Source organism: Lynx canadensis, chromosome C1 (genome assembly GCF_007474595.2).
Source record: "Lynx canadensis isolate LIC74 chromosome C1, mLynCan4.pri.v2, whole genome shotgun sequence".
NCBI classification, from domain to species: domain Eukaryota; kingdom Metazoa; phylum Chordata; class Mammalia; order Carnivora; family Felidae; genus Lynx; species Lynx canadensis.
Window position 1 is genome coordinate 149191415 of NC_044310.1, and position 15149 is coordinate 149206563.

Here is a 15149-nt window from a genome sequence, read left to right on the forward strand (position 1 = left end):
AATGTAACTACAATTATTAGATAATACCCACAACAGTTACATCACAAGGTAGCCATTATTATGGTCATTATATACAGATGAGGACACTGAGAGAGTTTAAGTGACTTATTGTTAAAGCCCTACCCTGAGCTACTCATTAACTTCATGTGAGACCCTATCTCATTAAGAGGAAACCATACTGTGGATGAAAGGGAATATCGGTTTATATAAGGCAGAAGTTTTCTAACCTTATTTAATATATATTTTTAGCAGCTTTCCCCGAGTTATTTATTAAAGTCTTCTGGATGTGTCCAAAATATCACTTTATGTTGTGATTTAGCAGCAGCATGGTATTTTAACTAATAACATGCGCAGTGGCTGGAGTACTAAGGGGGGGAAATAAGTGAAAATTCACTGGGCTAAGGGCCAATTTCAGGAGTGAGTTAATGAACTAGTTTTTCACCTTAGTCCAGGCAACAATTTGTATCAATTTAATTCAATTAACGGCTTTCCCAGTGTGTGGTATTTAGCCAGAAAGAAAGTTCCACTCGTGTGGAAGTTTCCGCTGAGTGTCTGTCTTCATGGGGTCTGCACAGGGTGTCTGAAATCTGCCCTATCAGTGCATAGCCTGGTTTCTGCATGCTCATGCTTTCCTTCTGCCTCCTGCATGTAACCTTGGAGAGGATGTGCAGAGAAAGCAGGCAAAGGGATGTACATTCGTAGAAACAGGAGGAGAACCCTCTAGAAAGAATGTTCACGAGCAGCACATGTTTTCTGCAACCTAGCTTGTCCAGGAGTGCTCAGCTCTCAAGGTGGTCAGGGCCACCTAGAGAGTTGTTGTTGTTTTAAAATTGTTAACATTTTATGATGAATGGATAAAGAAATTGTGGTTTATATACACAATGGAGTACTATATGGCAATGAGAAAGAACGAAATATGGCCCTTTGTAGCAACATGTATGGAACTGGAGAGTGTGATGCTAAGTGAAATAAGCCATACAGAGAAAGACAGATACCATATGGTTTCACTCTTATGTGGATCCTGAGAAACTTAACAGAAACCCATGGGGCAGAGGAAGGAAAAAAAAAAAAGAGGTTAGAGTGGGAGAGAGCCAAAGCATAAGAGACTCTTAAAAACTGAGAACAAACTGAGGGTTGATGGGGGATGGGAAGGAGGGGAGGGTGAGTGATGGGTATTGAGGAGGGCACCTGTTGGGATGAGCACTGGGTGTTGTATGGAAACCAATTTGACAATAAATTTCATATATTGAAAAAATAAAATAAAATAAAATTGTTAACATTTTAAATTTATCTTTGAGAGAGAGAGAGAGAGAGAGAGAGAGAGACAGAGCACGAGCAGGGGAGGGGCAGAGAGAAAGGGAGACAGAATCCTAAGTAGGCTCCAGGCTCTGAGCTGTCAGCACAGAGCCTGAAGCGGGGCTTGAACTCACAAACTGGGAGATCATGACCTGAGCCAAAGCACGATACTTAACCAACTGAGCCACCTAGGCGCCCCTAGAGTTTTTAAAAACCAATATGCAGGCCCCGTCCCCAGAGATTCTGATACAAGTGGTCTGCGGTGGGACCACAACATCTATTTGTTTGTTTGTTTGTTTGTTTGTTTGTTTTTAAGTTCCCAAGTTTTTGTATTGTGCAGCTAGGGTAGAGAACTTCTGGGTTTATGTTCTAAACTGCTGTTGGGTTCTGAATGGAGGAGGGCAGGAGGTAATGTTTGGGATACAAAAAGGAAGCGAAATCTATAATAAACTTCTCAGCTGGGGGAGAAGAGGCTGGTTTTTAAGGTAAAATTTCCAATTGTAATCAAAGGAAGGGAGAAGCAAGGCATGAGGAAGCTTTAGCAGACATGGCCTGGCTGTCATGTGAGAATGGGGAATTTTACTTCCTGACCCTAGGAGCTCCCATTTGGGAACCAGAACTACCGAAGGACTTTCTCAAAGCCTTGAAGCTCTGGTTGTCACCCTGTGGGCTATAACTTTCCTAGAACTTTGGCAGAAAGGCTGGCGAGTGATCAATGTTTATTTAACATCTATTAATCATTTTCTGGTAATTTAGATATTCTGAAATGTATATAAGATAGTTTTTGTCATCACCAATGCTCCTTTTAAACAAAGATAATAACAAAAAGAAGGTTGCTGCACCTTTTAATTTTATCCAAAGACTCCCCAGATAAATCCAGGCAGAGTCTGTGAGTGTGTTCTCATCCTGAAGGAGTAGGTAAGGGGAGAAGGAGGCAGCTAGAGAGCAGGGTGGAACTGATGGGCTAAAAATCCTTCTTCCATTATTTCTTGGTTGCGTTACTTTGGTCAAATTACATAATCTTGCTGAGTTTCGTCTCTAAATGTGGAACAATAAAAACCTACCTTACAGGATTGTTATGAGAATGTGAGCCAAGTGCCAGGCACAACAGGGCCTCCGGAAGTATAGCCACAGCAGGCATTCTGAGGTGGGGAAAATGATCCTAATGGAGCAGGGACAAAGAAGTCTCTGGTATGTTCATACTTGCCCTATCATGTACACGCATAGGGTTGGAGATCATCAAGTTTTATTTCTAAGCCAATTTAAAATGCTAAACCTCAGGGTAGAAAAGACAAGATCATTGGGATTAGACAGGATATAGTCATGGGGCTATGAAAATAAACTTGTTGACAAAGGTCTTCACCTACCCTTTTTAGGTTTAATTGCTTAAATATTACTTTCGTGCAACTTTCAAAGAAGAAAGCCTGAAAAGCTCAGTGAATAGAACACTAGGAAACTGGAAAATCTGATCTTGCTAGTTCTTCTAGGAGTCATCCAAAGCATGCTACTTGACTTTTCCATAGCTTAACTACTTTTCTAGCTTGAAACAGGAATCATAGTGTTGTTAAATGTATGGATTTTTGTAACCAGGAAAGATATGGATGGTTAAATGATCAGGAATCCATGATATACCTTAATTTTTTTCCTGCATTTATTTATAAATCAACATATAGTTTTATTCTTGCATAATGGGTTTATTGGCATTCTGTTACTTGAAAAGAGCATTTTATTAATACAAGGCCAGAAACCTAAGACTGATGGGTTAAATAACATTTTAAATACATTCCTAGTGAATACCCCAGTTATAAAATTATAAAAGGCCTTTGCTGTACTTTCATTGAAATAAAATTGAAAAACAATAAACTGCATAAATTTAAAATGTGCAACTTGAGAATTTTTGACATATCTGTATATCCATGAAACCGTTGTTATAATCAAGGTAGTGAACATATCTATAATCCCTACAAATTTCACTGTGTTCCTTGGTAAACCTTCTTTGCCATCGTTCCTCATCCCAGACCCCAATCAGTTACTGCTCTGCTTTCTGTCATGATAGATTAGTTTGAAATTCCCAGCATTTATATAAATGAAATTCTATAGTATATGCTCTTTTCTTGTCTGGCTTCTTTCACTCAGAATAATTATTTTGAAATACTGCCGTGTGGTTGCATGCATTAATAGTTCATTTTAAAAAATGCTGAGTAATTTTCCATTGCACAGCTATACGATAATCTGTTTATCCATTTACCTGTTGATGGATATTTGGGTTGTTTCCAATTTTATGCTATTGTAAATAAAATTGCTATGAACATTTGTGTACAAATCCCTGTGTGGGCAAATCTTTTCATTTTTCTTGGGTAAATATCTCTAAGTAGAATAACTGGATGATATTGTAGTTATATGTTTCACTTTTAAAGAAACTACCAAATTGTTTTCTAAAGTGGTTGTACCACTTGACATTCCCACCAGTCATATGTGAGAATTTCAGTTCCTCCAGATGTCATTATGGTTGGAATTGTATTCTGTCCCTCAAAGATCCCCCAAAGATCTCGAAGTACTAACCGTCAGTACTTGTGAATGTGACCTTATTTGGAAATAAGGTATTTGCAGACAATCAAATTAAGATGAGGTTATCATGACTGGTACCTTTATGAAAAGTGGACATTGGGACACAGAGACAGACACATAGACAGGGAAAACACCATATGAAAAAGAGGACAGAGACTGAAGTGATGCATCTATAAGCCAAAGAATGCCAAAGATTGCCAGCAAATCACCACAACTCAGGAGAGAAGCATGGAAGAGATTCTCCCTTTCGGCCCTCAGAAGGAGCCAATCAACCCTTCTGACACTGATTTTGGCCTCCTAGTTTTCAGAACTGTGAGACATTAAATTACTGTTGTTCAAGCCACTTACTTTATGGTACTTTGTTCTGGGAGCCCTAGGAAACTAATATATTGGCCAACACTTGGTGGGGTCAGTCTTTTAAACTTTAGTCATTCTAATAGTGTATAGTGGTATTCTATTGTGGTTTAAATGTGCATTTTTCATACAGCATGGTGGCTATAATTAATAAGTATATATATTATATACTTGAAATTTCCTAAGAGTAGATCTTAAGTATTTTTATCAAAGGAAAAAAAAAGAAAAGAAAAAAAATGCAACTATAAGGTGTTGGCTGTGTGAATTAATTTGATTATGCAAGTCATTTCACACTATATATGTATATAAAAACATCATGTTGTGTACTTAAAATAGATATAATTTCATCAATTATACTTCACCAAAAAAAGAAAAATAAATAAATTTACTTTTCTCTAATGACTAATGGTATTGAAAATTGTCATATACTTGTCTGATATCCATATATCTTCTTTGGTGAAGTATCTGTTTAAATCTTTTGTTCATTTAAAACAATTGACTGTTTTGGGGCACCTGGGTGGCTCAGTTGGTTGAGCATCTGACTGTTGATCTCAGTTCAGGTCATGATCTCATAGTTCGTAAGTTCAAGCCTCACATCAGGCTCTGTGCTGATGGTGTGGAGCCTGCTTTGGATTCTGTCTGCTCTCTGCCCATCTCCCGCTTGTGCGCACTCTCTCTCTCTCTCTCTCTCTCTCTCTCTGTCTCTTAAAAAAATAAACTTTTTAAAAATTTTTAAAAATTAAAAACTTATTGTTCTATTATTACTGAGTCTTGAGAGTTCTTTATATATTCTGTATACAAATTTCTTATCAGATATATAATTTGCAAATTTACTCTCCCAGTCTGTAGCTTATTTTTTCATTGTGTTAATACTGTCTTTTAAGAGCAGAAGTTTTAGATTTTGGTGAAGTCTACTTTATCAATTTGTTCTTTTATGGATTATGCTTTTGAAATCTAGAAATCTTTCCCTAACTCAGGGTTACAATGATAGTCTATGTTTTCTTCTAAATGCATCATATTTTAAGATTTTACTTTTAGGTCTGTGGTTCATTTTGAGTTATTATTTGTTTAAACTGGGAGGTTCATTTTTTTAATGTGTGAATAATCAATTTTTCCAGCACATTTATTGAACAGATTATCCTTTCTCCACTAAATTGCCTTTGCACCTTGGTCAAAAATGAGTTTTCTACATTATGTCTATTTGTAGACTTTCTCTTTTGTTCCATTTAATTATTTGTTTATATTTACACCAGTACCTCCATGCTGTTTTAATTATGGTAGTGTTATAAGTATTGAAATCAGGTATTTTAACCTTCCAATTTTGTCCTTTTTTTTCAAAGTTATTTTGAGTACTCTCGACACTTTGCATTCTTGTTTGAATTTTGAAAATAGATTTTTAACTTCTCCAAAAATCCTGCTGGGATTTTAACTGAGATTGCATTGAATTTATAAGTCAATTTGGGGAGAATAGACATCATAATAATACAGAGTCTTATGACTCATGAACAATCAATATCTATTCATTTATTTAGATCTTTAATTTTTCTCAGCAATGTTTTATAGCTTTTAATGTAAAGTTCTTTTACATCTTTCATCAGATTCATCCCTAAATGTTTCATATTTTTGATGCTGTTGTAAATAGCATTTAAAATTATTTTTCAATCTGTAATTGCTTTTTGCCAGTATATAAAATTACAATTGGTTTTGTATATTGATCTTGTATCCTGCAACCTTGCTAAGCTCATTTATTGGCTCTACTAACTTTTCATACATTTCATAGATTTTTCTGCATAGATAATGATGTCATTTGTGAATAAAAACATACACTAAAAGTATATGTTTAATAGAAATGTTATGAGTGGAAAGCATTCAGTCTTTTACCATTAAGTTTCATGTTAAATATAGGGGTTTTGTAGGTGTCTTTTATCAGCTTAAGGAGGATCTCTTCTATTTTCAATTTGATGAAAGGTTTTATCAGAAAGGGGTGTTGCATTTAGTCAAACATTTTTTCTGCATTTATGAGGTGATCATGATTTTCTTTGTAGTTTGTTTATGTGGTGGATAACTTCATTGATTTTTGTATATTAGATGAACTCTGCATTGCTGGGATAAACCCCATTTAGCTATGATGTATTTTCCTTTTATGCATTGGATTTGATTTGCTAATGTTTTGTTTAAAAATTTTTCCATCTATGTTTTCATGAGGGATTTTGGTCTTTAGTTTTCTTGTAATGTCTTTTGTTTTGTTAGCTTAATGCTGGCCTCAAACATTGCATTGGGAAGTATGCCTTTTTCACTTTTCTGCAAGAGTTTATGTAGAATTTGTAGGTATTATTTCTTCATTAAGCATTTGATAGAATTTATCTCTGAAGCGATCTGGGCCTGGGGTTTTCTTTGTGGGAAGGTTTTTCACTATGCTTCAGTTTCTTTTGCAGATATAGGAAAATTCAGATTACCTATTTTTTTGAACAATTTCTTTTGTCTTTCCAGGAATTTGTCTATTTCATATAGGTTTTCAAACTTATAGGCATAAAGTTGTTCATAATATTCCCTTATTTATCTATTTAATATCTGTAGACTCTATAGTAATGTCACCTGTCTCATTCCTGATATTGATAACTTGTGTTTTCTATTTTTCTTTTGCTGGTCAGTCTGGCTAAAGGTTTACCTATTGTATTTACCTTAAAGAAAATTTGGGTGTCATTGATCTTCTCTTTTGTTTTTCTGTATTCTTTATCATTGATTTCTACTTTGATCTTTATTATTTATTTCTTCTACTTACTTGGAGGTTTTTTTTTTCTCTTCTTTTTCTGGTGTCTTAAAGTAGAAGCTGAGGTCATTGATTTGTGACTTTTCTTGTTTTCTAACATAGGCATTTATTGCTACAAATTTACCCCTATGTACTGCTTTAGTGGCATCTCTCATATTCTGATGTGTTGTGCTTTTATTCAGTTTTAAATGTTTTCTGATTTTCATTTTGAGTTCTTCTTTGACCTATGGGTTACTTAGAAGTGTGTTATTTAGTTTCCAAATATTTGGGAACTGACCAGATATCTTTTTGCTATTGATTTCTAATAAAATTCCATTATGGTCAAAGAATATACTCTGTATGACTTGAGGTTTTTCTAAATGCATTGGGATTTGTTTTATTGGCCTGGAGCATGGCCTATTTTGCTAAATATTTCATATGTCCTTGAAAAGATAATTGCTTTTGCCATTGTTGGGTAGAATGTTCTACAACTGTCAATTAGATAAGCTGGGACTATGTAGGACTCACCTTTTTGTTTTCTGTGTCTCAGGGATGACTGTCCTTTAATGCCTGATGTCCAGTGTCTTGAAAACTATTGTTCTATGTATTTTGTTTGTTTGTGTTGTTGTTACAGGTGGGGGAACAAATTTGGTTCCTATTATTTCATCTTTTTTGGAAGCAGAAATCTCCTATTCATTTTTTAGGTATTTTTTTAAATCACATCTGCATTTTATCTCCAAACTTGCTTTTGATGAGGAAAGGAAAGAAGCATAAGGAACTCTGGAAATTTGTACTGTAACACTTTTTTCAATAGCCCATGACTCTGCTTGGTTTTTCCCAAGGAGTGTTTGTGGTGTGTGTGTTTGTGTGTGTGTGTGTGTATTGTTAGTACATAAATACATTTCATATTTAGCTAGACCACATTTCAGAACCAAAAAGTAAACTTAAAAAACAAATCAAATCTGAGAAGCCAAATTAGTTACAAAATCTTAGAAGCATGTTACTGAAGTCTCTGGGCTAAAATGTCTGTGTTTTAGTTGAGAAGAATGCTTCAGACCCACACTCTTACATTATAAATGATTCTAACAATGGGATATAAGGTGTTAATCCAAATGCACAGAAAAGATATTTGACTAGGCATTCTCACTGAGAATCTTGGTTAGCAATCTCTGCACTCCAGCAGCTATCCATTTCCAGGGCAGGGCACACCTGTGTTCGAAGCTTCCTATTCATTTTAGGCAATATAAGAAAAACAGTGACTGGGTCTTTCCTTCACCTTTCTGTTCCTAGACTCCATGATGATCATTGTTTCCATTAACACTGTCTTTCCTCACACCATACAGTAGAAAATACCATCAAATGTCATCTTATGGCTTTTTTACAGAAATCACATGCCAGCCCCATTCTAGTTGTCTTACTTCTATTTGTAGATATTCACATCTTCCTGAATCATTTATTTCATGATAGTCTCTTGGATTATTTTTTACAAGGGGTTAATCATCTCCATTTGTGCTGATTTTTACTAGTTTCATTTTCAGAGCTATTTAATTTTCAACTCTGGGGATGGCACGCTTCCTGTCTATGGGCTGACTAAAGGTATGCTGTGCTTAAACTGGATCACCCAGGTGGCATGGCCATACTTTGTATACCATACTACTCCTTCCCATTTGATGAAAATCCTCCTGGATTTTCCCTAGTCCTTTGACTTTAATTGTATTCCCTGAGGGATTGTGTGACTAACCTATGTGAGATGCAGAAAACCTGTGCATCTCTTTTTACTAGATCTTCCTATGTTTTGACTTGCAATTTCTATTCAGGCAAATTCCTGCTTGTTAGTAAGAGCAATTATTTTCAAAAAAGGCTGGGCCCAAATCTGAGCTGGTCTTAGCTTGTTAGCTCAAGTTTCTTAAAAACAAAATCTGAAATCTGTCACTTGTGTGTTTGTTGTTTGCCATAAATAGTTGTGGCCTTATTTCCATTAATATTGTTAATTTTGCCTGGAGGTCCTCATGACCTACATTATTCTTCCACTCCTTCCCCCAGTTTTCCCACCACTTTCCTATTTCTAAGAAAAGCCTGTGATTTGTTTTTGTGGGCTATCCCTCTGGGAGGATGGGTTAGGGAAAGGACTAAGATACATTATTGTGAAATTATTCTTAGAACTGAGTAATGTCCTCTAAGGGCCACAAATGTTAATTTGAGAAATGTTGCTTCAAGTGGCTTTTCTTTCATCTACATCCTTATCAAATATGTCTATCCTTTGAGTGTTAACACTTAACACTTGTGAAATGTTAGCACCCAGAAGGTATGAGTAAGTCTTTTTAACATTTAGACCTAAATTTTGTTGGCTATATTCCTCACTATGGTACCTGGAAGACTTAAAGAACCCTTTCGGAGGTTTAAACTCATGTCTGGTATCTGGGAATCTTTAGGGGGCGCCTTACATACCCTATGGCAACTTGGTGTTTCCGTGGAACCATGCCTTGGCCCAGAACACTTCACATTCCACTGCCTGAGCGGAGCATCTGCCTCCAGGCTCCTGCCACCCACTAAGTTCCCTGCTGCTGCCTATCTCTAGGCTTCTGCTTGACCTACAGCCCTGGCAGGTACCTGCTCAGTTGCTGTCACTCACCTCTACTCGAGAGCCTTAAGATCTGCCTTCAGAGCCCATATTTCTTTGCCATTTGCAAGCAGCTCCTCTCTTCTGTGTTCCACTCTTTCACAACACCACAATAGAATGGCCTGGGCCCCAAGAGTTTAACAGGTTTAGACTTCAGTTTCTATAGAATTCTTTTAAGGGCTAAGAAGCTGTTACCACATATACCCAGAAATAGCATTCTCCTCTTATGATTTGACCCTTATTCTGGGTTATTCTTATTCTAACTCATGATATCAGAGGACTTTCTTTGTTATTCTTCTTCATAACTTCATAACTTCATGATTCTTCCTTGAAATTTGTCTTTAGTTTTCCAGTCATATCTAGACCCCAACCTTGGATACTCTGCTCTTTTACTAAGTGGGCAGTTATTGGATGGCAGAACTCAGTTAATGAAAAACAACTGCCATTTACTGAACATTTATTAAGCAAATATGTCAAACTTTTTAATATGTTATTTTATTTAATTCTCACAAGAACCCTAGAAAATACAGGGAATATATGTACTAAATTTACAACACAGAACCAGGTTGAAGACAGGAGTATCTATCAGATTGTTATCTCTTCCCTATGAACTTCTCAGCAGGTAAAGTTAAGACACAAATATTCACATCCTGTTGGTGCCTAAATCTAAGCCTGGGATATTAAATGGTGGCTTTGTGTGCTAAGAAAGGATAAAAATGATAATGTGTGCTTTCTTGTGTCCATCTGGAACTGAAGTCATTTTCAGATTTTTGAATGAATCATAGAATTCTATTAAAGCATGAATTAGTTATCTCTTAAAATGAATAGATTTGATTAAATCAAACAATGAGTGAACATGATCAAAAAAGCCCCAGAGAAAAACATTTTACATTTTCTTTTCTGCCTCTATGACAGATTCATATATTTTATTATGCTCAGCGTTTTAAATCTTATTTATCTTTCTCTTCTCCAATTCCATCTTCTTAATAAAAAAGTTTCAAAAATATGAAACATTTCTTGAAATCAATGCAATAGACATTCAATACACTAACACTCTATAAAATACATGTAACAGCTTAATTTAAATTTTCATGATGTCACTGCAGTGTTTATGCTACTTCTGATCCTGTGCCTCAGTTTCCTCATTTATAAAATAGGAGAAGCTAATAATACCATCCCATTGGGTGGTTGTGAGCTCTGAATAAGTTAGCGTATATAAAGTCCTTGAACAGTAGGGGTTACTTATTTTTATTAACAGTGCAAACTATTTCATGATAATAAGACACCTCTATTAAAATTGGAAACAATAGATACATCTTAAATAGTAATAGATATAAACAATAAGTAATATATACAAATAAATCTAGTAGATATATCTATTAAAATAAGAAAGAAATATGTGTTTGTATTTATATATGTACTATATGTGTGTGTGTATATATACACACACACACAAATAAAAATTATTTAATAGGAAGTTGTTTTTTAATACGCACACACACCCCTGTATTAGGTATAGCAAAGCCAACTGGATGAAAAATTAACCTAGTGGCTTTTCCCCCAATCAGTTATTGACAAATAAGGGAGTTTCATGATGTACCATCTTTAGATGTTGACCTGAAACAAGATTGGCTGTTATGCAAGGACCATGAATGTAAATACATTTCAGGCTGAAAAAGCAAAACTATTTGAGCAGTAAGTTTCCTCATAAAACACATACCTAGATATTACAAAGATCAGATTGAAATTTCAAACTGAATTTGAATTTCCATGGGATTTCTGAAGTCTTGAAGTTGATAATGACACCAAAGAGTGTGTTTGGGTCAAATCTGTGCTTTCCGGAGCCCAGTCTCTGGAAGTGACTGGTAGTGCCCAGGGTCTACCTCTGAGACAGGGTTACAAGATGAGAAACTCCTGGGATGCCTGAGCTGCTCTCTCTTTGCTGGTTGTGCAACCAAATACAAGAGAACAGAAGGTGAAGTTCTGATTCACATTTGGATGTCTCCAAGGCACAGGGAGATAGCATATAACCCCACTGTGGTCCACAAACCAGAGAATTAAGGCCTTGGCCCAAGCTGTGGGACTATTTGGCTGCTGCTCACCCTCCTGGCTGCAGAAGCATCATCCAGAACTTCTCTCACTTAGTACCAGAGTATTCAGACCCAACTGACCTATTAAAAGAGCCACTGTGAAGTCCTGAACTTAAATTGCCATGCTTTTTAGTTGCGTTTACTTGAGTCCGTTGCAGTATGATGACATTTAACAGAAGGGAGAATTTCTATTTATCACATGTCATTCAATTCCTCTGAATAGGGAATGTTTTCTCCATTTAGATATTTATAAAATGAAGATGACACAAAATTGTTTTGAATCCCTAACATTTAAATACATTTACTCTTTTGAGAGGTCAGCCTTCTCCTAGAGTCAAAGAATGTTATTGGCAGGTTTGCTTCTCTAATACTGGGAGTACTTGAAGGACTGGGTGTGGAGAGGTGAAGGAGAGAGCAAATCAGAAGACGCTGGTTTGCTTTGGGGGCTGCCCTTTTCCATTTGGGAGGGTTCACAGAAGCTTTCAGGGCATGGTTGTTTCTGATGTTAAAGAATCTTAAAGGAGAAACCTGAACCAGATTAAATCCACATTTGGACACCCCCACAGAGCTGACACCCCCACAGAGCTGGGTCTTCCCACTGGGAAGCCCCACAGGGTGCCTTAGTCAGGGTAACAGCAGGCTCACAAGAATGAGTACATTTAAAACGAACAGCCAACCACCTGCAACCCCATATATCTTATTCTCAACACTGCCCAGACCCAGTTGCTGCTCCAGAAACTTTCTCTTCCCTCTTCCCAAACTTCCCAATCTTTCCTGGCTCTCCCTCCAGCCCAGACAGGTAAACTTTTAGTTTCTTTTCTCTCCCCTCCCTGGCTCAGTGCCTTACTGTGCCTTACAGAGCAACTTAGCCTTACATTTTTCTTTTAAAACTTCTGTTTTCTTTACTACCTAGATCCAGCAACCTCTCTGGACTGGGAAGTTAGGTGCAAGATGGGTTTTACTTTTAAGGGAAATGTGTGAGCTGATGCTGAAGTGACACTTAGCTTAGACCTTGGAGACAGGTGGGGACATGTGCAGCTGGGATGTGATACCCTGATATTGTACATTCATTTGTTTACTATCTTCTCCCTTACTAGAGAGCACAGGAACTGCTTATTTTGTTCATTTCTGTATCTGTAATCATAAGAAAAATGTCAAAAAAAATTAAAAAAGAAAAAAACGTCTAGCATATATTAAGCACTCAATAATAATGACTAAATGGGGACATCTGGGTGGCTTAGTCGGTTAAGCTTCCAACTCTTGATTTCAGTTCAGGTCATGATCTCATGGTTCATGAGTTTAAGCCCTGCATCGGGCTCTGCACTGACAGTGCAGAACCTGATTGGGATTCTCTCTCTCTCTCTCTCTCTCTCTCTCTCTCTCTCTCTCTCTCTCTCCTCTTTTTGCCCTTCCCCCACTCTCTATGTCAAAATAAACAAATATACATTAAAAAAATAATACTGACTGGATGAATTTATTGAGCATCCACTATCCTATAGGTGTTGGAAGAAGACAGGCATTGCCACTATGTTACAGCTGGAAAAACTGAGGAGAAAAAGGACTTCCTCAGTGCTATCTAAAATGTGAACAGGTTCCGGATTTTCAGATATCCAGCTTTTGTCTGTAATAAAGTGTTTCAGAGTATAAGTACTTTTGACTTGAATTTCTCTGCCCTTCTATGAGGAAAGAGCCCAAGAATAGGACTTTTTCTAAGCTGGGTCTGTTTGTAAGCATTGGTTTCTCTCTGCTTAACTTTGGAAAATGAGCATGGCCCCATGGAATCGAGCAAATGGATGCCCAGAAAAGCAGCACCATCTGACTACTGGTTTGCTAGGGTTGCCATAACAAAGTACCACGAGTGGAGGGCTCAAACAACAGAAATGCATTTTCTCACAATTCTGGAGGCCAGAAGGCCCGGAGCAAAGTGTTGGCAGGGTTGGTTGCTTTCAAGGCCTTTCTCTTTGGTTTGTGGATGGACTTCTTCTCCCTGTGTCATCACATGGTTGTGCCTTTGTGTGCATCTGTGTCCTAATCTCCTCTTCTTATAAGGACACCAATCATATTGGACTAGGACCCAACCTAATGACCTCACTTTACCTTAATTATCTTTTTAAAGACCTTATCTCCTAATACAGTCATATTCTGAAGTACTGGGGGGTTAGGACTTCAGTACACAAGTTTTAGGAGAGGGACCACAACTCAGCCCATAACACTAATCCTGATTTTACAAAATGTAAGGTAATATCCAAGACTCTTTTTTTAAAAAACCTTATGATGTGGATATCGTAACCATGTAGCAAACTGCAGCCCATTCCCTGCTGTCTCTTGCCATTGGTGACTGCCTCTCTCAGCTCTTCTCCTTGGCCCCAGAATGAGATCAGCAAGGTGGTCAGAGCAGGTCACACAGGGATCCAGAAATCCAAGAAGAGTGTTTTGTGTCAAGTAAATAAAAGGAATTATCATCCATCTAAGGTTCGTTGTTTAAATTACCACGTTTATTTATGTCAACACAAAATACAGTACAACAACTTACAAAAAACCATTTATCTTCATGTAATATAACTCTTCAGTGAACAGAAGTACTACTGTTAATGTTTTGACCTTTTAAGGTCCAGCCTTGGGTCAAAACAGTATTTAGAGAAATAGCAGATTCTTCTCTACCTTCCCCAATATACACACAAAGAAAACTCATATTTTCTACAGTCCCATTCCTATAATTATACACAAATATCACGGGTAGAGGTGAATACTACTGTTGGGTCATCACTATTGCAACTTCCTTGTTGCTGTGGGTTTTCCCCAGACCCTGGGCTTCAGTCAGGAACAGAGCGGGTACATCTGTCCTTCAGGTGTCCAAGGTGATTGTTTAGTAATTCTTTGAGTATAGCTGTGTATTCCCCAAGTGTCTGATTAACCTGAGTTACTTAGAAACCAGAAATCCAAGTGATCAAATGTGAATTGAAGAAACTTATCATACATTACCTGTGCCAATTCCATGGATACATTTGAAGTTTCTATTACAGAATGAACTATTCACCTAGTAAAAGTTTTCACATTACAATTTACTCAAAGGTAATAAACACTGCACAAAAGTACAAGACCTCACCTCTACTCCAGTACTCCAGTCATTTAAATGTTATTTTAGTCTCAGTACATTTTCAAACAAATGATAGTGATCACTTAACTAACAAAATCTTTCCATCATTTCACGGGCAAAAGGGTCTGTCTCATACTGTGGAGAGAAAAAATATCTTGGAGTGGAAGATCTAGATTCTGGACCAGTTCTTCTACTCACTCTCTGAGGCTTAGTTTCCTTATGAACATCAAAAAAGAGGACAATGCTTTGTGAAGCAGTACTAATAGGAAATACTATTCTACAACGTCCATCTCTTCAATCAACCTATGGAACTCAAATTATCCACATCTATTTTGCAAGTAAAATCTTACTTTTTATTTTTATTTTATTGTTTTT